This window comes from Schistocerca nitens, chromosome 12, assembly GCF_023898315.1.
Source record: "Schistocerca nitens isolate TAMUIC-IGC-003100 chromosome 12, iqSchNite1.1, whole genome shotgun sequence".
Classification (NCBI taxonomy): Eukaryota; Metazoa; Arthropoda; class Insecta; order Orthoptera; family Acrididae; genus Schistocerca; species Schistocerca nitens.
The window spans coordinates 71,646,493-71,673,154 of NC_064625.1; positions in this window are offsets into that span (position 1 = coordinate 71,646,493).

Below are 26,662 nucleotides of genomic sequence, written 5' to 3' on the forward strand. Positions count from 1 at the left end.
TCGATACCTAAAACTATAAATGTAGCTCTTCTTACTGGGCGATTGCATCAACTTAGATGCTTCTCCTGTGTTCTACTGTGCTGCTTGTATTGTCCCCACATACCGCAGCACGCGACAAGGGCTGGCAGACCATAAATGTAACCGTTTCAGAGAGAAATGCGACCAATGTGACGATCTCGCGTTATATCGATTCGATGGTGAATGACGAAACACGGAGATTTTCTAAGGTTTTTACTACATATTAACACTTTTCACATTTTCTCGTGTTACGTGGCTGCCAGTCCTTGGTTCATGCAAAATCTTAAGGTCCTCGGTCATGTCCAAGGCACCAAACCGACCAATAATTCAATAATCGATAACTAAAACTATAAATGTAGCTCTTCTTACTGGGCGATTGCATCAACTTAGATGCTTCTCCTGTGTTCTACTGTGCTGCTTGTATTGTCCCCACATACCGCAGCACGCGACAAGGGCTGGCAGACCATAAATGTAACCGTTTCAGAGAGAAATGCGACCAATGTGACGATCTCGCGTTATATCGATTCGATGGTGAATGACGAAACACGGAGATTTTCTAAGGTTTTTACTACATATTAACACTTTTCACATTTTCTCGTGTTACGTGGCTGCCAGTCCTCGGTTCATGTAAAATCTTAAGGTCCTCGGTCATGTCCAAGGCACCAAACCGACCAATAATTCGATAATCGATAACTAAAACTATAAATATAGCTCTTCTTACTGGGCGATTGCATCAACTTAGATGCTTCTCCTGTGTTCTACTGTGCTGCTTGTATTGTCCCCACATACCGCAGCACGCGACAAGGGCTGGCAGACCATAAATGTAACCGTTTCAGAGAGAAATGCGACCAATGTGACGATCTCGCGTTATATCGATTCGATGGTGAATGACGAAACACGGAGATTTTCTAAGGTTTTTACTACATATTAACACTTTTCACATTTTCTCGTGTTACGTGGCTGCCAGTCCTCGGTTCATGCAAAATCTTAAGGTCCTCGGTCATTTCCAAGGCACCAAACCGACCAATAATTCAATAATCGATACCTAAAACTATAAATGTAGCTCTTCTTACTGGGCGATTGCATCAACTTAGATGCTTCTCCTGTGTTCTACTGTGCTGCTTGTATTGTCCCCACATACCGCAGCACGCGACAAGGGCTGGCAGACCATAAATGTAACCGTTTCAGAGAGAAATGCGACCAATGTGACGATCTCGCGTTATATCGATTCGATGGTGAATGACGAAACACGGAGATTTTCTAAGGTTTTTACTACATATTAACACTTTTCACATTTTCTCGTGTTACGTGGCTGCCAGTCCTCGGTTCATGCAAAATCTTAAGGTCCTCGGTCATGTCCAAGGCACCAAACCGACCAATAATTCAATAATCGATAACTAAAACTATAAATGTAGCTCTTCTTACTGGGCGATTGCATCAACTTAGATGCTTCTCCTGTGTTCTACTGTGCTGCTTGTATTGTCCCCACATAACCCAGCACGCGACAAGGGCTGGCAGACCATAAATGTAACCGTTTCAGAGAGAAATGCGACCAATGTGACGATCTCGCGTTATATCGATTCGATGGTGAATGACGAAACACGGAGATTTTCTAAGGTTTTTACTACATATTAACACTTTTCACATGTTCTCGTGTTACGTGGCTGCCAGTCCTCGGTTCATGCAAAATCTTAAGGTCCTCGGTCATGACCAAGGCACTAAACCGACCAATAATTCAATAATCGATAACTAAAACTATAAATGTAGCTCTTCTTACTGGGCGATTGCATCAACTTAGATGCTTCTCCTGTGTTCTACTGTGCTGCTTGTATTGTCCCCACATACCGCAGCACGCGACAAGGGCTGGCAGACCATAAATGTAACCGTTTCAGAGAGAAATGCGACCAATGTGACGATCTCGCGTTATATCGATTCGACGGTGAATGACGAAACACGGAGATTTTCTAAGGTTTTTACTACATATTAACACTTTTCACATTTTCTCGTGTTACGTGGCTGCCAGTCCTCGGTTCATGCAAAATCTTAAGGTCCTCGGTCATGTCCAAGGCACCAAACCGACCAATAATTCAATAATCGATAACTAAAACTATAAATGTAGCTCTTCGTACTGGGCGATTGCATCAACTTAGATGCTTCTCCTGTGTTCTACTGTGCTGCTTGTATTGTCCCCACATACCGCAGCACGCGACAAGGGCTGGCAGACCATAAATGTAACCGTTTCAGAGAGAAATGCGACCAATGTGACGATCTCGCGTTATATCGATTCGATGGTGAATGACGAAACACGGAGATTTTCTAAGGTTTTTACTACATATTAACACTTTTCACATTTTCTCGTGTTACGTGGCTGCCAGTCCTCGGTTCATGCAAAATCTTAAGGTCCTCGGTCATGTCCAAGGCACCAAACCGACCAATAATTCAATAATCGATACCTAAAACTATAAATGTAGCTCTTCTTACTGGGCGATTGCATCAACTTAGATGCTTCTCCTGTGTTCTACTGTGCTGCTTGTATTGTCCCCACATACCGCAGCACGCGACAAGGGCTGGCAGACCATAAATGTAACCGTTTCAGAGAGAAATGCGACCAATGTGACGATCTCGCGTTATATCGATTCGATGGTGAATGACGAAACACGGAGATTTTCTAAGGTTTTTACTACATATTAACACTTTTCACATTTTCTCGTGTTACGTGGCTGCCAGTCCTTGGTTCATGCAAAATCTTAAGGTCCTCGGTCATGTCCAAGGCACCAAACCGACCAATAATTCGATAATCGATAACTAAAACTATAAATGTAGCTCTTCTTACTGGGCGATTGCATCAACTTAGATGCTTCTCCTGTGTTCTACTGTGCTGCTTGTATTGTCCCCACATACCGCAGCACGCGACAAGGGCTGGCAGACCATAAATGTAACCGTTTCAGAGAGAAATGCGACCAATGTGACGATCTCGCGTTATATCGATTCGATGGTGAATGACGAAACACGGAGATTTTCTAAGGTTTTTACTACATATTAACACTTTTCACATTTTCTCGTGTTACGTGGCTGCCAGTCCTCGGTTCATGTAAAATCTTAAGGTTCCTCGGTCATGTCCAAGGCACCAAACCGACCAATAATTCGATAATCGATAACTAAAACTATAAATATAGCTCTTCTTACTGGGCGATTGCATCAACTTAGATGCTTCTCCTGTGTTCTACTGTGCTGCTTGTATTGTCCCCACATACCGCAGCACGCGACAAGGGCTGGCAGACCATAAATGTAACCGTTTCAGAGAGAAATGCGACCAATGTGACGATCTCGCGTTATATCGATTCGATGGTGAATGACGAAACACGGAGATTTTCTAAGGTTTTTACTACATATTAACACTTTTCACATTTTCTCGTGTTACGTGGCTGCCAGTCCTCGGTTCATGCAAAATCTTAAGGTCCTCGGTCATTTCCAAGGCACCAAACCGACCAATAATTCAATAATCGATACCTAAAACTATAAATGTAGCTCTTCTTACTGGGCGATTGCATCAACTTAGATGCTTCTCCTGTGTTCTACTGTGCTGCTTGTATTGTCCCCACATACCGCAGCACGCGACAAGGGCTGGCAGACCATAAATGTAACCGTTTCAGAGAGAAATGCGACCAATGTGACGATCTCGCGTTATATCGATTCGATGGTGAATGACGAAACACGGAGATTTTCTAAGGTTTTTACTACATATTAACACTTTTCACATTTTCTCGTGTTACGTGGCTGCCAGTCCTCGGTTCATGCAAAATCTTAAGGTCCTCGGTCATGTCCAAGGCACCAAACCGACCAATAATTCAATAATCGATACCTAAAACTATAAATGTAGCTCTTCTTACTGGGCGATTGCATCAACTTAGATGCTTCTCCTGTGTTCTACTGTGCTGCTTGTATTGTCCCCACATACCGCAGCACGCGACAAGGGCTGGCAGACCATAAATGTAACCGTTTCAGAGAGAAATGCGACCAATGTGACGATCTCGCGTTATATCGATTCGATGGTGAATGACGAAACACGGAGATTTTCTAAGGTTTTTACTACATATTAACACTTTTCACATTTTCTCGTGTTACGTGGCTGCCAGTCCTCGGTTCATGCAAAATCTTAGGGTCCTCGGTCATGTCCAAGGCACCAAACCGACCAATAATTCAATAATCGATAAGTAAAACTATAAATGTAGCTCTTCTTACTGGGCGATTGCATCAACTTAGATGCTTCTCCTGTGTTCTACTGTGCTGCTTGTATTGTCCCCACATAACCCAGCACGCGACAAGGGCTGGCAGACCATAAATGTAACCGTTTCAGAGAGAAATGCGACCAATGTGACGATCTCGCGTTATATCGATTCGATGGTGAATGACGAAACACGGAGATTTTCTAAGGTTTTTACTACATATTAACACTTTTCACATGTTCTCGTGTTACGTGGCTGCCAGTCCTCGGTTCATGCAAAATCTTAAGGTCCTCGGTCATGACCAAGGCACTAAACCGACCAATAATTCAATAATCGATAACTAAAACTATAAATGTAGCTCTTCTTACTGGGCGATTGCATCAACTTAGATGCTTCTCCTGTGTTCTACTGTGCTGCTTGTATTGTCCCCACATACCGCAGCACGCGACAAGGGCTGGCAGACCATAAATGTAACCGTTTCAGAGAGAAATGCGACCAATGTGACGATCTCGCGTTATATCGATTCGATGGTGAATGACGAAACACGGAGATTTTCTAAGGTTTTTACTACATATTAACACTTTTCACATTTTCTCGTGTTACGTGGCTGCCAGTCCTCGGTTCATGCAAAATCTTAAGGTCCTCGGTCATGTCCAAGGCACCAAACCGACCAATAATTCAATAATCGATACCTAAAACTATAAATGTAGCTCTTCTTACTGGGCGATTGCATCAACTTAGATGCTTCTCCTGTGTTCTACTGTGCTGCTTGTATTGTCCCCACATACCGCAGCACGCGACAAGGGCTGGCAGACCATAAATGTAACCGTTTCAGAGAGAAATGCGACCAATGTGACGATCTCGCGTTATATCGATTCGATGGTGAATGACGAAACACGGAGATTTTCTAAGGTTTTTACTACATATTAACACTTTTCACATTTTCTCGTGTTACGTGGCTGCCAGTCCTCGGTTCATGCACAATCTTAAGGTCCTCGGTCATGTCCAAAGCAGCAAACCGACCAATAATTCAATAATCGATAACTAAAACTATAAATGTAGCTCTTCTTACTGGGCGATTGCATCAACTTAGATGCTTCTCCTGTGTTCTACTGTGCTGCTTGTATTGTCCCCACATACCGCAGCACGCGACAAGGGCTGGCAGACCATAAATGTAACCGTTTCAGAGAGAAATGCGACCAATGTGACGATCTCGCGTTATATCGATTCGATGGTGAATGACGAAACACGGAGATTTTCTAAGGTTTTTACTACATATTAACACTTTTCACATTTTCTCGTGTTACGTTGCTGCCAGTCCTTGGTTCATGCAAAATCTTAAGGTCCTCGGTCATGTCCAAGGCACCAAACCGACCAATAATTCAGTAATCGATAACTAAAACTATAAATGTAGCTCTTCTTACTGGGCGATTGCATCAACTTAGATGCTTCTCCTGTGTTCTACTGTGCAGCTTGTATTGTCCCCACATACCGCAGCACGCGACAAGCGCTGGCAGACCATAAATGTAACCGTTTCAGAGAGAAATGCGACCAATGTGACGATCTCGCGTTATATCGATTCGATGGTGAATGACGAAACACGGAGATTTTCTAAGGTTTTTACTACATATTAACACTTTTCACATTTTCTCGTGTTACGTGGCTGCCAGTCCTCGGTTCATGCAAAATCTTAAGGTCCTCGGTCATTTCCAAGGCACAAAACCGACCAATAATTCAATAATCGATACCTAAAACTATAAATGTAGCTCTTCTTACTGGGCGATTGCATCAACTTAGATACTTCTCCTGTGTTCTACTGTGCTGCTTGTATTGTCCCCACATACCGCAGCACGCGACAAGGGCTGGCAGACCATAAATGTAACCGTCTCAGAGAGAAATGCGACCAATGTGACGATCTCGCGTTATATCGATTCGATGGTGAATGACGAAACACGGAGATTTTCTAAGGTTTTTACTACATATTAACACTTTTCACATTTTCTCGTGTTACGTGGCTGCCAGTCCTCGGTTCATGCAAAATCTTAAGGTCCTCGGTCATGTCCAAGGCACCAAACCGACCAATAATTCAATAATCGATAACTAAAACTATAAATGTAGTTCTTCTTACTGGGCGATTGCATCAACTTAGATGCTTCTCCTGTGTTCTACTGTGCTGCTTGTATTGTCCCCACATACCGCAGCACGCGACAAGGGCTGGCAGACCATAAATGTAACCGTTTCAGAGAGAAATGCGACCAATGTGACGATCTCGCGTTATATCGATTCGATGGTGAATGACGAAACACGGAGATTTTCTAAGGTTTTTACTACATATTAACACTTTTCACATTTTCTCGTGTTACGTTGCTGCCAGTCCTTGGTTCATGCAAAATCTTAAGGTCCTCGGTCATGTCCAAGGCACCAAACCGACCAATAATTCAATAATCGATAACTAAAACTATAAATGTAGCTCTTCTTACTGGGCGATTGCATCAACTTAGATGCTTCTCCTGTGTTCTACTGTGCTGCTTGTATTGTCCCCACATACCGCAGCACGCGACAAGGGCTGGCAGACCATAAATGTAACCGTTTCAGAGAGAAATGCGACCAATGTGACGATCTCGCGTTATATCGATTCGATGGTGAATGACGAAACACGGAGATTTTCTAAGGTTTTTACTACATATTAACACTTTTCACATTTTCTCGTGTTACGTGGCTGCCAGTCCTCGGTTCATGCAAAATCTTAAGGTCCTCGGTCATTTCCAAGGCACCAAACCGACCAATAATTCAATAATCGATACCTAAAACTATAAATGTAGCTCTTCTTACTGGGCGATTGCATCAACTTAGATACTTCTCCTGTGTTCTACTGTGCTGCTTGTATTGTCCCCACATACCGCAGCACGCGACAAGGGCTGGCAGACCATAAATGTAACCGTCTCAGAGAGAAATGCGACCAATGTGACGATCTCGCGTTATATCGATTCGATGGTGAATGACGAAACACGGAGATTTTCTAAGGTTTTTACTACATATTAACACTTTTCACATTTTCTCGTGTTACGTGGCTGCCAGTCCTCGGTTCATGCAAAATCTTAAGGTCCTCGGTCATGTCCAAGGCACCAAACCGACCAATAATTCAATAATCGATAACTAAAACTATAAATGTAGCTCTTCTTACTGGGCGATTGCATCAACTTAGATGCTTCTCCTGTGTTCTACTGTGCTGCTTGTATTGTCCCCACATACCGCAGCACGCGACAAGGGCTGGCAGACCATAAATGTAACCGTTTCAGAGAGAAATGCGACCAATGTGACGATCTCGCGTTATATCGATTCGATGGTGAATGACGATTCACGGAGATTTTCTAAGGTTTTTACTACATATTAACACTTTTCACATTTTCTCGTGTTACGTGGCTGCCAGTCCTTGGTTCATGCAAAATCTTAAGGTCCTCGGTCATGTCCAAGGCACCAAACCGACCAATAATTCAATAATCGATAACTAAAACTATAAATGTAGCTCTTCTTACTGGGCGATTGCATCAACTTAGATGCTTCTCCTGTGTTCTACTGTGCTGCTTGTATTGTCCCCACATACCGCAGCACGCGACAAGGGCTGGCAGACCATAAATGTAACCGTTTCAGAGAGAAATGCGACCAATGTGACGATCTCGCGTTATATCGATTCGATGGTGAATGACGAAACACGGAGATTATCTAAGGTTTTTACTACATATTAACACTTTTCACATTTTCTCGTGTTACGTGGCTGCCAGTCCTCGGTTTATGTAAAATCTTAAGGTCCTCGGTCATGTCCAAGGCACCAAACCGACCAATAATTCGATAATTGATAACTAAAACTATAAATGTAGCTCTTCTTACTGGGCGATTGCATCAACTAAGATGCTTCTCCTGTGTTCTACTGTGCTGCTTGTACTGTCCCCACATACCGCAGCACGCGACAAGGGCTGGCAGACCATAAATGTAACCGTTTCAGAGAGAAATGCGACCAATGTGACGATCTCGCGTTATATCGATTCGATGGTGAATGACGAAACACGGAGATTTTCTAAGGTTTTTACTAAATATTAACACTTTTCACCATTTCTCGTGTTACGTGGCTGCCAGTCCTCGGTTCATGCAAAATCTTAAGGTCCTCGGTCATGTCCAAGGCACCAAACCGACCAATAATTCAATAATCGATACCTAAAACTATAAATGTAGCTCTTCTTACTGGGCGATTGCATCAACTTAGATGCTTCTCCTGTATTCTACTGTGCTGCTTGTATTGTCCCCACATACCGCAGCACGCGACAAGGGCTGGCAGACCATAAATGTAACCGTTTCAGAGAGAAATGCGACCAATGTGACGATCTCGCGTTATATCGATTCGATGGTGAAAGACGAAACACGGAGATTTTCTAAGGTTTTTACTACATATTAACACTTTTCACATTTTCTCGTGTTACGTGGCTGCCAGTCCTCGGTTCATGCAAAATCTTAAGGTCCTCGGTCATGTCCAAGGCACCAAACCGACCAATAATTCAATAATCGATAACTAAAACTATAAATGTAGCTCTTCTTACTGGGCGATTGCATCAACTTAGATGCTTCTCCTGTGTTCTACTGTGCTGCTTGTATTGTCCCCACATACCGCAGCACGCGACAAGGGCTGGCAGACCATAAATGTAACCGTTTCAGAGAGAAATGCGACCAATGTGACGATCTCGCGTTATATCGATTCGATGGTGAATGACGAAACACGGAGATTTTCTAAGGTTTTTACTACATATTAACACTTTTCACATTTTCTCGTGTTACGTGGCTGCCAGTCCTTGGTTCATGCAAAATCTTAAGGTCCTCGGTCATGTCCAAGGCACCAAACCGACCAATAATTCAATAATCGATAACTAAAACTATAAATGTAGCTCTTCTTACTGGGCGATTGCATCAACTTAGATGCTTCTCCTGTGTTCTACTGTGCTGCTTGTATTGTCCCCACATACCGCAGCACGCGACAAGGGCTGGCAGACCATAAATGTAACCGTTTCAGAGAGAAATGCGACCAATGTGACGATCTCGCGTTATATCGATTCGATGGTGAATGACGAAACACGGAGATTTTCTAAGGTTTTTACTACATATTAACACTTTTCACATTTTCTCGTGTTACGTGGCTGCCAGTCCTCGGTTCATGCAAAATCTTAAGTTCCTCGGTCATGTCCAAGGCACCAAACCGACCAATAATTCGATAATCGATAACTAAAACTATAAATGTAGCTCTTCTTACTGGGCGATTGCATCAACTAAGATGCTTCTCCTGTGTTCTACTGTGCTGCTTGTACTGTCCCCACATACCGCAGCACGCGACAAGGGCTGGCAGACCATAAATGTAACCGTTTCAGAGAGAAATGCGACCAATGTGACGATCTCGCGTTATATCGATTCGATGGTGAATGACGAAACACGGAGATTTTCTAAGGTTTTTACTACATATTAACACTTTTCACATTTTCTCGTGTTACGTGGCTGCCAGTCCTCGGTTCATGTAAAATCTTAAGGTCCTCGGTCATGTCCAAGGCACCAAACCGACCAATAATTCGATAATCGATAACTAAAACTATAAATGTAGCTCTTCTTACTGGGCGATTGCATCAACTTAGATGCTTCTCCTGTGTTCTACTGTGCTGCTTGTATTGTCCCCACATACCGCAGCACGCGACAAGGGCTGGCAGACCATAAATGTAACCGTTTCAGAGAGAAATGCGACCAATGTGACGATCTCGCGTTATATCGATTCGATGGTGAATGACGAAACACGGAGATTTTCTAAGGTTTTTACTACATATTAACACTTTTCACATTTTCTCGTGTTACGTGGCTGCCAGTCCTCGGTTCATGCAAAATCTTAAGGTCCTCGGTCATTTCCAAGGCACCAAACCGACCAATAATTCAATAATCGATACCTAAAACTATAAATGTAGCTCTTCTTACTGGGCGATTGCATCAACTTAGATGCTTCTCCTGTGTTCTACTGTGCTGCTTGTATTGTCCCCACATACCGCAGCACGCGACAAGGGCTGGCAGACCATAAATGTAACCGTTTCAGAGAGAAATGCGACCAATGTGACGATCTCGCGTTATATCGATTCGATGGTGAATGACGAAACACGGAGATTATCTAAGGTTTTTACTACATATTAACACTTTTCACATTTTCTCGTGTTACGTGGCTGCCAGTCCTCGGTTCATGCAAAATCTTAAGGTCCTCGGTCATGTCCAAGGCACCAAACCGACCAATAATTCAATAATCGATAACTAAAACTATAAATGTAGCTCTTCTTACTGGGCGATTGCATCAACTTAGATGCTTCTCCTGTGTTCTACTGTGCTGCTTGTATTGTCCCCACATACCGCAGCACGCGACAAGGGCTGGCAGACCATAAATGTAACCGTTTCAGAGAGAAATGCGACCAATGTGACGATCTCGCGTTATATCGATTCGATGGTGAATGACGAAACACGGAGATTTTCTAAGGTTTTTACTACATATTAACACTTTTCACATTTTCTCGTGTTACGTGGCTGCCAGTCCTCGGTTCATGCAAAATCTTAAGATCCTCGGTCATGTCCAAGGCACCAAACCGACCAATAATTCAATAATCGATAAGTAAAACTATAAATGTAGCTCTCCTTACTGGGCGATTGCATCAACTTAGATGCTTCTCCTGTGTTCTACTGTGCTGCTTGTATTGTCCCCACATACCGCAGCACGCGACAAGGGCTGGCAGACCATAAATGTAACCGTTTCAGAGAGAAATGCGACCAATGTGACGATCTCGCGTTATATCGATTCGATGGTGAATGACGAAACACGGAGATTTTCTAAGGTTTTTACTACATATTAACACTTTTCACATTTTCTCGTGTTACGTGGCTGCCAGTCCTCGGTTCATGCAAAATCTTAAGGTCCTCGGTCATGTCCAAGGCACCAAACCGAACAATAATTCAATAATCGATAACTAAAACTATAAATGTAGCTCTTCTTACTGGGCGATTGCATCAACTTAGATGCTTCTCTTGTGTTCTACTGTGCTGCTTGTATTGTCCTCACATACCGCAGCACGCGACAAGGGCTGGCAGACCATAAATGTAACCGTTTCAGAGAGAAATGCGACCAATGTGACGATCTCGCGTTATATCGATTCGATGGTGAATGACGAAACACGGAGATTTTCTAAGGTTTTTACTACATATTAACACTTTTCACATTTTCTCGTGTTACGTGGCTGCCAGTCCTCGGTTCATGCAAAATCTTAAGGTCCTCGGTCATGTCCAAGGCACCAAACCGACCAATAATTCAGTAATCGATAACTAAAACTATAAATGTAGCTCTTCTTACTGGGCGATTGCATCAACTTAGATGCTTCTCCTGTGTTCTACTGTGCTGCTTGTATTGTCCCCACATACCGCAGCACGCGACAAGGGCTGGCAGACCATAAATGTAACCGTTTCAGAGAGAAATGCGACCAATGTGACGATCTCGCGTTATATCGATTCGATGATGAATGACGAAACACGGAGATTTTCTAAGGTTTTTACTACATATTAACACTTTTCACATTTTCTCGTGTTACGTGGCTGCCAGTCCTCGGTTCATGCAAAATCTTAAGGTCCTAGGTCATGTCCAAGGCACCAAACCGACCAATAATTCAATAATCGATAACTAAAACTATAAATGTAGCTCTTCTTACTGGGCGATTGCATCAACTTAGATGCTTCTCCTGTGCTCTACTGTGCTGCTTGTATTGTCCCCACATAACCCAGCACGCGACAAGGGCTGGCAGACCATAAATGTAACCGTTTCAGAGAGAAATGCGACCAATGTGACGATCTCGCGTTATATCGATTCGATGGTGAATGACGAAACACGGAGATTTTCTAAGGTTTTTACTACATATTAACACTTTTCACATTTTCTCGTGTTACGTGGGTACCAGTCCTCGGTTCATGCAAAATCTTAAGGTCCTAGGTCATGTCCAAGGCACCAAACCGACCAATAATTCAATAATCGATAACTAAAACTATAAATGTAGCTCTTCTTACTGGGCGATTGCATCAACTTAGATGCTTCTCCTGTGTTCTACTGTGCTGCTTGTATTGTCCCCACATACCGCAGCACGCGACAAGGGCTGGCAGACCATAAATGTAACCGTTTCAGAGAGAAATGCGACCAATGTGACGATCTCGCGTTATATCGATTCGATGATGAATGACGAAACACGGAGATTTTCTAAGGTTTTTACTACATATTAACACTTTTCACATTTTCTCGTGTTACGTGGCTGCCAGTCCTCGGTTCATGCAAAATCTTAAGGTCCTAGGTCATGTGCAAGGCACCAAACCGACCAATAATTCAATAATCGATAACTAAAACTATAAATGTAGCTCTTCTTACTGGGCGATTGCATCAACTTAGATGCTTCTCCTGTGTTCTACTGTGCTGCTTGTATTGTCCCCACATACCGCAGCACGCGACAAGGGCTGGAAGACCATAAATGTAACCGTTTCAGAGAGAAATGCGACCAATGTGACGATCTCGCGTTATATCGATTCGATGGTGAATGACGAAACACGGAGATTTTCTAAGGTTTTTACTACATATTAACACTTTTCACATTTTCTCGTGTTACGTGGGTACCAGTCCTCGGTTCATGCAAAATCTTAAGGTCCTAGGTCATGTCCAAGGCACCAAACCGACCAATAATTCAATAATCGATAACTAAAACTATAAATGTAGCTCTTCTTACTGGGCGATTGCATCAACTTAGATGCTTCTCCTGTGTTCTACTGTGCTGCTTGTATTGTCCCCACATAACCCAGCACGCGACAAGGGCTGGCAGACCATAAATGTAACCGTTTCAGAGAGAAATGCGACCAATGTGACGATCTCGCGTTATATCGATTCGATGGTGAATGACGAAACACGGAGATTTTCTAAGGTTTTTACTACATATTAACACTTTTCACATTTTCTCGTGTTACGTGGCTGCCAGTCCTCGGTTCATGCAAAATCTTAAGGTCCTCGGTCATGTCCAAGGCACCAAACCGACCAATAATTCAATAATCGATAACTAAAACTATAAATGTAGCTCTTCTTACTGGGCGATTGCATCAACTTAGATGCTTCTCCTGTGTTCTACTGTGCTGCTTGTATTGTCCCCACATACCGCAGCACGCGACAAGGGCTGGCAGACCATAAATGTAACCGTTTCAGAGAGAAATGCGACCAATGTGACGATCTCGCGTTATATCGATTCGATGGTGAATGACGAAACACGGAGATTTTCTAAGGTTTTTACTACATATTAACACTTTTCACATTTTCTCGTGTTACGTGGCTGCCAGTCCTCGGTTCATGCAAAATCTTAAGGTCCTCGGTCATGTCCAAGGCACCAAACCGACCAATAATTCAGTAATCGATAACTAAAACTATAAATGTAGCTCTTCTTACTGGGCGATTGCATCAACTTAGATGCTTCTCCTGTGTTCTACTGCGCTGCTTGTATTGTCCCCACATAACCCAGCACGCGACAAGGGCTGGCAGACCATAAATGTAACCGTTTCAGAGAGAAATGCGACCAATGTGACGATCTCGCGTTATATCGATTCGATGGTGAATGACGAAACACGGAGATTTTCTAAGGTTTTGACTACATATTAACACTTTTCACATTTTCTCGTGTTACGTGGCTGCCAGTCCTCGGTTCATGCAAAATCTTAAGGTCCTCGGTCATGTCCAAGGCACCAAACCAACCAATAATTCAATAATCGATAACTAAAACTATAAATGTAGCTCTTCTTACTGGGCGATTGCATCAACTTAGATGCTTCTCCTGTGTTCTACTGTGCTGCTTGTATTGTCCCCACATACCGCAGCACGCGACAAGGGCTGGCAGACCATAAATGTAACCGTTTCAGAGAGAAATGCGACCAATGTGACGATCTCGCGTTATATCGATTCGATGGTGAATGACGAAACACGGAGATTTTCTAAGGTTTTTACTACATATTAACACTTTTCACATTTTCTCGTGTTACGTGGGTACCAGTCCTCGGTTCATGCAAAATCTTAAGGTCCTTGGTCATGTCCAAGGCACCAAACCGACCAATAATTCAATAATCGATAACTAAAACTATAAATGTAGCTCTTCTTACTGGGCGATTGCACCAACTTAGATGCTTCTCCTGTGTTCTACTGTGCTGCTTGTATTGTCCCCACATACCGCAGCACGCGACAAGGGCTGGCAGACCATAAATGTAACCGTTTCAGAGAGAAATGCGACCAATGTGACGATCTCGCGTTATATCGATTCGATGGTGAATGACGAAACACGGAGATTTTCTAAGGTTTTTACTACATATTAACACTTTTCACATTTTCTCTTGTTACGTGGCTGCCAGTCCTCGGTTCATGCAAAATCTTAAGGTCCTCGGTCATGTACAAGGAACCAAACCGACCAATAATTCAATAATCGATAACTAAAACTATAAATGTAGCTCTTCTTACTGGGCGATTGCATCAACTTAGATGCTTCTCCTGTGTTCTACTGTGCTGCTTGTATTGTCCCCACATACCGCAGCACGCGACAAGGGCTGGCAGACCATAAATGTAACCGTTTCAGAGAGAAATGCGACCAATGTGACGATCTCGCGTTATATCGATTCGATGGTGAATGACGAAACACGGAGATTTTCTAAGGTTTTTACTACATATTAACACTTTTCACATTTTCTCGTGTTACGTGGGTACCAGTCCTCGGTTCATGCAAAATCTTAAGGTCCTCGGTCATGTCCAAGGCACCAAACCAACCAATAATTCAATAATCGATAACTAAAACTATAAATGTAGCTCTTCTTACTGGGCGATTGCATCAACTTAGATGCTTCTCCTGTGTTCTACTGTGCTGCTTGTATTGTCCCCACATAACCCAGCACGCGACAAGGGCTGGCAGACCATAAATGTAACCGTTTCAGAGAGAAATGCGACCAATGTGACGATCTCGCGTTATATCGATTCGATGGTGAATGACGAAACACGGAGATTTTCTAAGGTTTTTACTACATATTAACACTTTTCACATTTTCTCGTGTTACGTGGCTGCCAGTCCTCGGTTCATGCAAAATCTTAAGGTCCTCGGTCATGTCCAAGGCACCAAACCGACCAATAATTCAATAATCGATAACTAAAACTATAAATGTAGCTCTTCTTACTGGGCGATTGCATCAACTTAGATGCTTCTCCTGTGTTCTACTGTGCTGCTTGTATTGTCCCCACATACCGCAGCACGCGACAAGGGCTGGCAGACCATAAATGTAACCGTTTCAGAGAGAAATGCGACCAATGTGACGATCACGCATTATATCGATTCGATGGTGAATGACGAAACACGGAGATTTTCTAAGGTTTTTACTACATATTAACACTTTTCACATTTTCTCGTGTTACGTGGCTGCCTGTCCTCGGTTCATGCAAAATCTTAAGGTCCTCGGTCATGTCCAAGGCACCAAACCGACCAATAATTCAATAATCGATAACTAAAACTATAAATGTAGCTCTTCTTACTGGGCGATTGCATCAACTTAGATGCTTCTCCTGTGTTCTACTGTGCTGCTTGTATTGTCCCCACATACCGCAGCACGCGACAAGGGCTGGCAGACCATAAATGTAACCGTTTCAGAGAGAAATGGGACCAATGTGACGATCTCGCGTTATATCGATTCGATGGTGAATGACGAAACACGGAGATTTTCTAAGGTTTTTACTACATATTAACACTTTTCATATTTTCTCGTGTTACGTGGGTACCAGTCCTCGGTTCATGCAAAATCTTAAGGTCCTCGGTCATGTCCAAGGCACCAAACCGACCAATAATTCAATAATCGATAACTAAAACTATAAATGTAGCTCTTCTTACTGGGCGATTGCATCAACTTAGATGCTTCTCTTGTGTTCTACTGTGCTGCTTGTATTGTCCCCACATACCGCAGCACGCGACAAGGACTGGCAGACCATAAATGTAAGCGTTTCAGAGAGAAATGCGACCAATGTGACGATCTCGCGTTATATCGATTCGATGGTGAATGACGAAACACGGAGATTTTCTAAGGTTTTTACGACATATTAACACTTTTCACATTTTCTCGTGTTACGTGGCTGCCAGTCCTCGGTTCATGCAAAATCTTAAGGTCCTCGGTCATGTCCAAGGCACCAAACTGACCAATAATTCAATAATCGATAGCCAAAACTATAAATGTAGCTCTTCTTACTGGGCGATTGCATCAACTTAGATGCTTCTCCTGTGTTCTACTGTGCTGATTGTATTATCCCCACATACCGCAGCACGCGACAAGGGCTGGCAGACCATAAATGTAACCGTTTCAGAGAGAAATGCGACCAATGTGACGATCTCGCGTTATATCGATTCGATGGTGAATGACGAAACACGGAGATTTTCTAAGGTTTTTACTACATATTAACATTTTTCACATTTTCTCGTGTTACGTGGCTGCCAGTCCTCGGTTCATGCAAAATCTTAAGGTCCTCGGTCATGTCCAAGGCACCAAACCGACCAATAATTCAGTAATCGATAACTAAAACTATAAATGTAGCTCTTCTTACTGGGCGATTGCATCAACTTAGATGCTTCTCCTGTGTTCTACTGTGCTGCTTGTATTGTCCCCACATACCGCAGCACGCGACAAGGGCTGGCAGACCATAAATGTAACCGTTTCAGAGAGAAATGCGACCAATGTGACGATCTCGCGTTATATCGATTCGATGGTGAATGACGAAACACGGAGATTTTCTAAGGTTTTTACTACATATTAACACTTTTCACATTTTCTCGTGTTACATGGCTGCCAGTCCTCGGTTCATGCAAAATCTTAAGGTCCTCGGTCATGTCCAAGGCACCAAACCAACCAATAATTCAATAATCGATAACTAAAACTATAAATGTAGCTCTTCTTACTGGGCGATTGCATCAAGTTAGATGCTTCTCCTGTGTTCTACTGTGCTGCTTGTATTGTCCCCACATAACCCAGCACGCGACAAGGGCTGGCAGACCATAAATGTAACCGTTTCAGAGAGAAATGCGACCAATGTGACGATCTCGCGTTATATCGATTCGATGGTGAATGACGAAACACGGAGATTTTCTAAGGTTTTTACTACATATTAACACTTTTCACATTTTCTCGTGTTACGTGGGTACCAGTCCTCGGTTCATGCAAAATCTTAAGGTCCTCGGTCATGTCCAAGGCACCAAACCGACCAATAATTCAATAATCGATAACTAAAACTATAAATGTAGCTCTTCTTACTGGGCGATTGCATCAACTTAGATGCTTCTCCTGTGTTCTACTGTGCTGCTTGTATTGTCCCCACATACCGCAGCACGCGACAAGGGCTGGCAGACCATAAATGTAACCGTTTCAGAGAGAAATGCGACCAATGTGACGATCTCGCGTTATATCGATTCGATGGTGAATGACGAAACACGGAGATTTTCTAAGGTTTTTACTACATATTAACACTTTTCACATTTTCTCGTGTTACGTGGCTGCCAGTCCTCGGTTCATGCAAAATCTTAAGGTCCTCGGTCATGTCCAAGGCATTAAACCGACCAATAATTCAATAATCGATAACTAAAACTATAAATGTAGCTCTTCTTACTGGGCGATTGCATCAACTTAGATGCTTCTCCTGTGTTCTACTGTGCTGCTTGTATTGTCCCCACATACCGCAGCACGCGACAAGGGCTGGCAGACCATAAATGTAACCGTTTCAGAGAGAAATGCGACCAATGTGACGATCTCGCGTTATATCGATTCGATGGTGAATGACGAAACACGGAGATTTTCTAAGGTTTTTACTACATATTAACACTTTTCACATTTTCTCGTGTTACGTGGCTGCCAGTCCTCGGTTCATGCAAAATCTTAAGGTCCTCGGTCATGTCCAAGTCACCAAACCGACCAATAATTCAATAATCGATAACTAAAACTATAAATGTAGCTCTTCTTACTGGGCGATTGCATCAACTTAGATGCTTCTCCTGTGTTCTACTGTGCTGCTTGTATTGTCCCCACATACCGCAGCACGCGACAAGGACTGGCAGACCATAAATGTAACCGTTTCAGAGAGAAATGCGACCAATGTGACGATCTCGCGTTATATCGATTCGATGGTGAATGACGAAACACGGAGATTTTCTAAGGTTTTTACTACATATTAACACTTTTCACATTTTCTCGTGTTACGTGGCTGCCAGTCCTCGGTTCATGCAAAATCTTAAGGTCCTCGGTCATGTCCAAGGCACCAAACCGACCAATAATTCAATAATCGATAACTAAAACTATAAATGTAGCTCTTCTTACTGGGCGATTGCATCAACTTAGATGCTTCTCCTGTGTTCTACTGTGCTGCTTGTATTGTCCCCACATACCGCAGCACGCGACAAGGGCTGGCAGACCATAAATGTAACCGTTTCAGAGAGAAATGCGACCAATGTGACGATCTCGCGTTATATCGATTCGATGGTGAATGACGAAACACGGAGATTTTCTAAGGTTTTTACTACATATTAACACTTTTCACATTTTCTCGTGTTACGTGGGTAACAGTCCTCGGTTCATGCAAAATCTTAAGGTCCTCGGTCATGTCCAAGGCACCAAACCGACCAATAATTCAGTAATCGATAAGTAAAACTATAAATGTAGCTCTTCTTACTGGGCGATTGCATCAACTTAGATGCTTCTCCTGTGTTCTACTGTGCTGCTTGTATTGTCCCCACATACCGCAGCACGCGACAAGGGCTGGCAGACCATAAATGTAACCGTTTCAGAGAGAAATGCGACCAATGTGACGATCTCGCGTTATATCGATTCGATGGTGAATGACGAAACACGGAGATTTTCTAAGGTTTTTACTACATATTAACACTTTTCACATTTTCTCGTGTTACGTGGGTACCAGTCATCGGTTCATGAAAAATCTTAAGGTCCTCGGTCATGTCCAAGGCACCAAACCGACCAATAATTCAATAATCGATAACTAAAACTATAAATGTAGCTCTTCTTACTGGGCGATTGCATCAACTTAGATGCTTCTCCTGTGTTCTACTGTGCTGCTTGTATTGTCCCCACATACCGCAGCACGCGACAAGGACTGGCAGACCATAAATGTAACCGTTTCAGAGAGAAATGCGACCAATGTGACGATCTCGCGGTATATCGATTCGATGGTGAATGATGAAACACGGAGATTTTCTGAGGTTTTTACTTCATATTAACACTTTTCACATTTTCTCGTGTTACGTGGGTACCAGTCCTCGGTTAAGCAAAATCTTAAGGTCCTCGGTCATGTCCAAGGCACCAAACCGACCAATAATTCAATAATCGATAACTAAAACTATAAATGTAGCTCTTCTTACTGGGCGATTGCATCAACTTAGATGCTTCTCCTGTGTTCTACTGTGCTGCTTGTATTGTCCCCACATAACCCAGCACGCGACAAGGGCTGGCAGACCATAAATGTAACCGTTTCAGAGAGAAATGCGACCAATGTGACGATCTCGCGTTATATCGATTCGATGGTGAATGACGAAACACGGAGATTTTCTAAGGTTTTTACTACATATTAACACTTTTCACATTTTCTCGTGTTACGTGGCTGCCAGTCCTCGGTTCATGGAAAATCTTAAGGTCCTCGGTCATGTCCAAGGCACCAAACCGACCAATAATTCAATAATAGATAACTAAAACTATAAATGTAGTTCTTCTTACTGCGCGATTGCATCAACTTAGATGCTTCTCCTGTGTTCTACTGTGCTGCTTGTATTGTCCCCACATTACCCAGCACGCGACAAGGGCTGGCAGACCATAAATGTAACCGTTTCAGAGAGAAATGCGACCAATGTGACGATCTCGCGTTATATCGATTCGATGGTGAATGACGAAACACGAAGATTTTCTAAGGTTTTTACTACATATTAACACTTTTCACATTTTCTCGTGTTACGTGGGTAACAGTCCTCGGTTCATGCAAAATCTTAAGGTCCTCGGTCATGTCCAAGGCACCAAACCGACCAATAATTCAGTAATCGATAAGTAAAACTATAAATGTAGCTCTTCTTACTGGGCGATTGCATCAACTTAGATGCTTCTCCTGTGTTCTACTGTGCTGCTTGTATTGTCCCCACATACCGCAGCACGCGTTAAGGACTGGCAAACCATAAATGTAACCGTTTCAGAGAGAAATGCGACCAATGTGACGATCTCGCGTTATATCGATTCGATGGTGAATGACGAAACACGGAGATTTTCTAAGGTTTTTACTACATATTAACACTTTTCACATTTTCTCGTGTTACGTGGCTGCCAGTCCTCGGTTCATGCAAAATCTTAAGGTCCTCGGTCATGTCCAAGGAACCAAACCGACCAATAATTCAATAATCGATAACTAAAACTATAAATGTAGCTCTTCTTACTGGGCGATTGCATCAACTTAGATGCTTCTCCTGTGTTCTACTGTGCTGCTTGTATTGTCCCCACATACCGCAGCACGCGACAAGGGCTGGCAGACCATAAATGTAACCGTTTCAGAGAGAAATGCGACCAATGTGACGATCTCGCGTTATATCGATTCGATGGTGAATGACGAAACACGGAGTTTTTCTAAGGTTTTTACTACATATTAACACTTTTCACATTTTCTCGTGTTACGTGGGTACCAGTCCTCGGTTCATGCAAAATCTTAAGGTCCTCGGTCATGTCCAAGGCACCAAACCGACCAATAATTCAATAATCGATAACTAAAACTATAAATGTAGCTCTTCTTACTGGGCGATTGCATCAACTTAGATGCTTCTCCTGTGTTCTACTGTGCTGCTTGTATTGTCCCCACATAACCCAGCACGCGACAAGGGCTGGCAGACCATAAATGTAACCGTTTCAGAGAGAAATGCGACCAATGTGACGATCTCGCGTTATATCGATTCGATGGTGAATGACGAAACACGGAGATTTTCTAAGGTTTTTACTACATATAAAGTCTTTTCACATTTTCTCGTGTTACGTGGCTGCCAGTCCTCGGTTCATGCAAAATCTTAAGGTCCTCGGTCATGTCCAAGGCACCAAACCGACCAATAATTCAATAATCGATAACTAAAACTATAAATGTAGCTCTTCTTACTGGGCGATTGCATCAACTTAGATGCTTCTCCTGTGTTCTACTGTGCTGCTTGTATTGTCCCCACATACCGCAGCACGCGACAAGGGCTGGCAGACCATAAATGTAACCGTTTCAGAGAGAAATGCGACCAATGTGACGATCACGCATTATATCGATTCGATGGTGAATGACGAAACACGGAGATTTTCTAAGGTTTTTACTACATATTAACACTTTTCACATGTTCTCGTGTTACGTGGCTGCCAGTCCTCGGTTCATGCAAAATCTTAAGGTCCTCGGTCATGTCCAAGGCACCAAACCGACCAATAATTCAATAATCGATAACTAAAACTATAAATGTAGCTCTTCTTACTGGGCGATTGCATCAACTTAGATGCTTCTCCTGTGTTCTACTGTGCTGCTTGTATTGTCCCCACATACCGCAGCACGCGACAAGGGCTGGCAGACCATAAATGTAACCGTTTCAGAGAGAAATGCGACCAATGTGACGATATCGCGTTATATCGATTCGATGGTGAATGACGAAACACGGAGATTTTCTAAGGTTTTTACTACATATTAACACTTTTCACATTTTCTCGTGTTACGTGGGTACCAGTCCTCGGTTCATGCAAAATCTTAAGGTCCTCGGTCATGTCCAAGGCACCAAACCGACCAATAATTCAATAATCGATAACTAAAACTATAAATGTAGCTCTTCTTACTGGGCGATTGCATCAACTTAGATGCTTCTCTTGTGTTCTACTGTGCTGCTTGTATTGTCCCCACATACCGCAGCACGCGACAAGGACTGGCAGACCATAAATGTAAGCGTTTCAGAGAGAAATGCGACCAATGTGACGATCTCGCGTTATATCGATTCGATGGTGAATGACGAAACACGGAGATTTTCTAAGGTTTTTACGACATATTAACACTTTTCACATTTTCTCGTGTTACGTGGCTGCCAGTCCTCGGTTCATGCAAAATCTTAAGGTCCTCGGTCATGTCCAAGGCACCAAACCGACCAATAATTCAATAATCGATAGCTAAAACTATAAATGTAGCTCTTCTTACTGGGCGATTGCATCAACTTAGATGCTTCTCCTGTGTTCTACTGTGCTGCTTGTATTATCCCCACATACGGCAGCACGCGACAAGGGCTGGCAGACCATAAATGTAACCGTTTCAGAGAGAAATGCGACCAATGTGACGATCTCGCGTTATATCGATTCGATGGTGAATGACGAAACACGGAGATTTTCTAAGGTTTTTACTACATATTAACACTTTTCACATTTTCTCGTGTTACGTGGCTGCCAGTCCTCGGTTCATGCAAAATCTTAAGGTCCTCGGTCATGTCCAAGGCACCAAACCGACCAATAATTCAGTAATCGATAACTAAAACTATAAATGTAGCTCTTCTTACTGGGCGATTGCATCAACTTAGATGCTTCTCCTGTGTTCTACTGTGCTGCTTGTATTGTCCCCACATACCGCAGCACGCGACAAGGGCTGGCAGACCATAAATGTAACCGTTTCAAAGAGAAATGCGACCAATGTGACGATCTCGCGTTATATCGATTCGATGGTGAATGACGAAACACGGAGATTTTCTAAGGTTTTTACTACATATTAACACTTTTCACATTTTCTCGTGTTACATGGCTGCCAGTCCTCGGTTCATGCAAAATCTTAAGGTCGTCGGTCATGTCCAAGGCACCAAACCAACCAATAATTCAATAATCGATAACTAAAACTATAAATGTAGCCTTTCTTACTGGGCGATTGCATCAAGTTAGATGCTTCTCCTGTGTTCTACTGTGCTGCTTGTATTGTCCCCACATAACCCAGCACGCGACAAGGGCTGGCAGACCATAAATGTAACCGTTTCAGAGAGAAATGCGACCAATGTGACGATCTCGCGTTATATCGATTCGATGGTGAATGACGAAACACGGAGATTTTCTAAGGTTTTTACTACATATTAACACTTTTCACATTTTCTCGTGTTACGTGGGTACCAGTCCTCGGTTCATGCAAAATCTTAAGGTCCTCGGTCATGTCCAAGGCACCAAACCGACCAATAATTCAATAATCGATAACTAAAACTATAAATGTAGCTCTTCTTACTGGGCGATTGCATCAACTTAGATGCTTCTCCTGTGTTCTACTGTGCTGCTTGTATTGTCCCCACATACCGCAGCACGCGACAAGGGCTGGCAGACCATAAATGTAACCGTTTCAGAGAGAAATGCGACCAATGTGACGATCTCGCGTTATATCGATTCGATGGTGAATGACGAAACACGGAGATTTTCTAAGGTTTTTACTACATATTAACACTTTTCACATTTTCTCGTGTTACGTGGCTGCCAGTCCTCGGTTCATGCAAAATCTTAAGGTCCTCGGTCATGTCCAAGGCTCCAAACCGACCAATAATTCAATAATCGATAACTAAATCTATAAATGTAGCTCTTCTTACTGGGCGATTGCATCAACTTAGATGCTTCTCCTGTGTTCTACTGTGCTGCTTGTATTGTCCCCACATACCGCAGCACGCGACAAGAGCTGGCAGACCATAAATGTAACCGTTTCAGAGAGAAATGCGACCAATGTGACGATCTCGCGTTATATCGATTCGATGGTGAATGACGAAACACGGAGATTTTCTAAGGTTTTTACTACATATTAACACTTTTCACATTTTCTCGTGTTACGTGGCTGCCAGTCCTCGGTTCATGCAAAATCTTAAGGTCCTCGGTCATGTCCAAGGCACCAAACCCTCCAATAATTCAATAATCGATAACTAAAACTATAAATGTAGCTCTTCTTACTGGGCGATTGCATCAACTTAGATGCTTCTCCTGTGTTCTACTGTGCTGCTTGTATTGTCCCCACATACCGCAGCACGCGACAAGGGCTGGCAGACCATAAATGTAACCGTTTCAGAGAGAAATGCGACCAATGTGACGATCTCGCGTTATATCGATTCGATGGTCAATGACGAAACACGGAGATTTTCTAAGGTTTTTACTACATATTAACACTTTTCACATTTTCTCGTGTTACGTGGCTGCCAGTCCTAGGTTCATGCAAAATCTTAAGGTTCTCGGTCATGTCCAAGGCACCAAACCGACCAATAATTCAATAATCGATAACTAAAACTATAAATGTAGCTCTTCTTACTGGGCGATTGCATCAACTTAGATGCTTCTCCTGTGTTCTACTGTGCTGCTTGTATTGTCCCCACATACCGCAGCACGCGACAAGGGCTGGCAGACCATAAATGTAACCGTTTCAGAGAGAAATGCGACCAATGTGACGATCTCGCGTCATATCGATTCGATGGTGAATGACGAAACACGGAGATTTTCTAAGGTTTTTACTACATATTAACACTTTTCACATTTTCTCGTGTTACGTGGCTGCCAGTCCTCGGTTCATGCAAAATCTTAAGGTCCTCGGTCATGTCCAAGGCACCAAACCGACCAATAATTCAGTAATCGATAAGTAAAACTATAAATGTAGCTCTTCTTACTGGGCGATTGCATCAACTTAGATGCTTCTCCTGTGTTCTACTGTGCTGCTTGTATTGTCCCCACATACCGCAGCACGCGACAAGGGCTGGCAGACCATGAATGTAACCGTTTCAGAGAGAAATGCGACCAATGAGACGATCTCGCGTTATATCGATTCGATGGTGAATGACGAAACACGGAGATTTTCTAAGGTTTTTACTACATATTAACACTTTTCACATTTTCTCGTGTTACGTGGCTGCCAGTCCTCGGTTCATGGAAAATCTTAAGGTCCTCGGTCATGTCCAAGGCACCAAACCGACCAATAATTCAATAATCGATAACTAAAACTATAAATGTAGTTCTTCTTACTGCGCGATTGCATCAACTTAGATGCTTCTCCTGTGTTCTACTGTGCTGCTTGTATTGTCCCCACATAACCCAGCACGCGACAAGGGCTGGCAGACCATAAATGTAACCGTTTCAGAGAGAAATGCGACCAATGTGACGATCTCGCGTTATATCGATTCGATGGTGAATGACGAAACACGGAGATTTTCTAAGGTTTTTACTACATATTAACACTTTTCACATTTTCTCGTGTTACGTGGCTGCCAGTCCTCGGTTCATGCAAAATCTTAAGGTCCTCGGTCATGTCCAAGGCAAAAACCGACCAATAATTCAGTAATCGATAAGTAAAACTATAAATGTAGCTCTTCTTACTGGGCGATTGCATCAACTTAGATGCTTCTCCTGTGTTCTACTGTGCTGCTTGTATTGTCCCCACATACCGCAGCACGCGTTAAGGACTGGCAAACCATAAATGTAACCGTTTCAGAGAGAAATGCGACCAATGTGACGATCTCGCGTTATATCGATTCGATGGTGAATGACGAAACACGGAGATTTTCTAAGGTTTTTACTACATATTTACACTTTTCACATTTTCTCGTGTTACGTGGGTAACAGTCCTCGGTTCATACAAAATCTTAAGGTCCTCGGTCATGTCCAAGGCACCAAACCGACCAATAATTCAATAATCGATAACTAAAACTATAAATGTAGCTCTTCTTACTGGGCGATTGCATCAACTTAGATGCTTCTCCTGTGTTCTACTGTGCTGCTTGTATTGTCCCCACATACCGCAGCACGCGACAAGGGCTGGCAGACCATAAATGTAACCGTTTCAGAGAGAAATGCGACCAATGTGACGATCTCGCGGTATATCGATTCGATGGTGAATGACGAAACACGGAGATTTTCTAAGGTTTTTACTACATATTAACACTTTTCACATTTTCTCGTGTTACGTGGGTACCAGTCCTCGGTTCATGCAAAATCTTAAGGTCCTCGGTCATGTCCAAGGCACCAAACCGACCAATAATTCAATAATCGATAACTAAAACTATAAATGTAGCTCTTCTTACTGGGCGATTGCATCAACTTAGATGCTTCTCCTGTGTTCTACTGTGCTGCTTGTATTGTCCCCACATAACCCAGCACGCGACAAGGGCTGGCAGACCATAAATGTATCCGTTTCAGAGAGAAATGCGACCAATGTGACGATCTCGCGTTATATCGATTCGATGGTGAATGACGAAACACGGAGATTTTCTAAGGTTTTTACTACATATAAACACTTTTCACATTTTCTC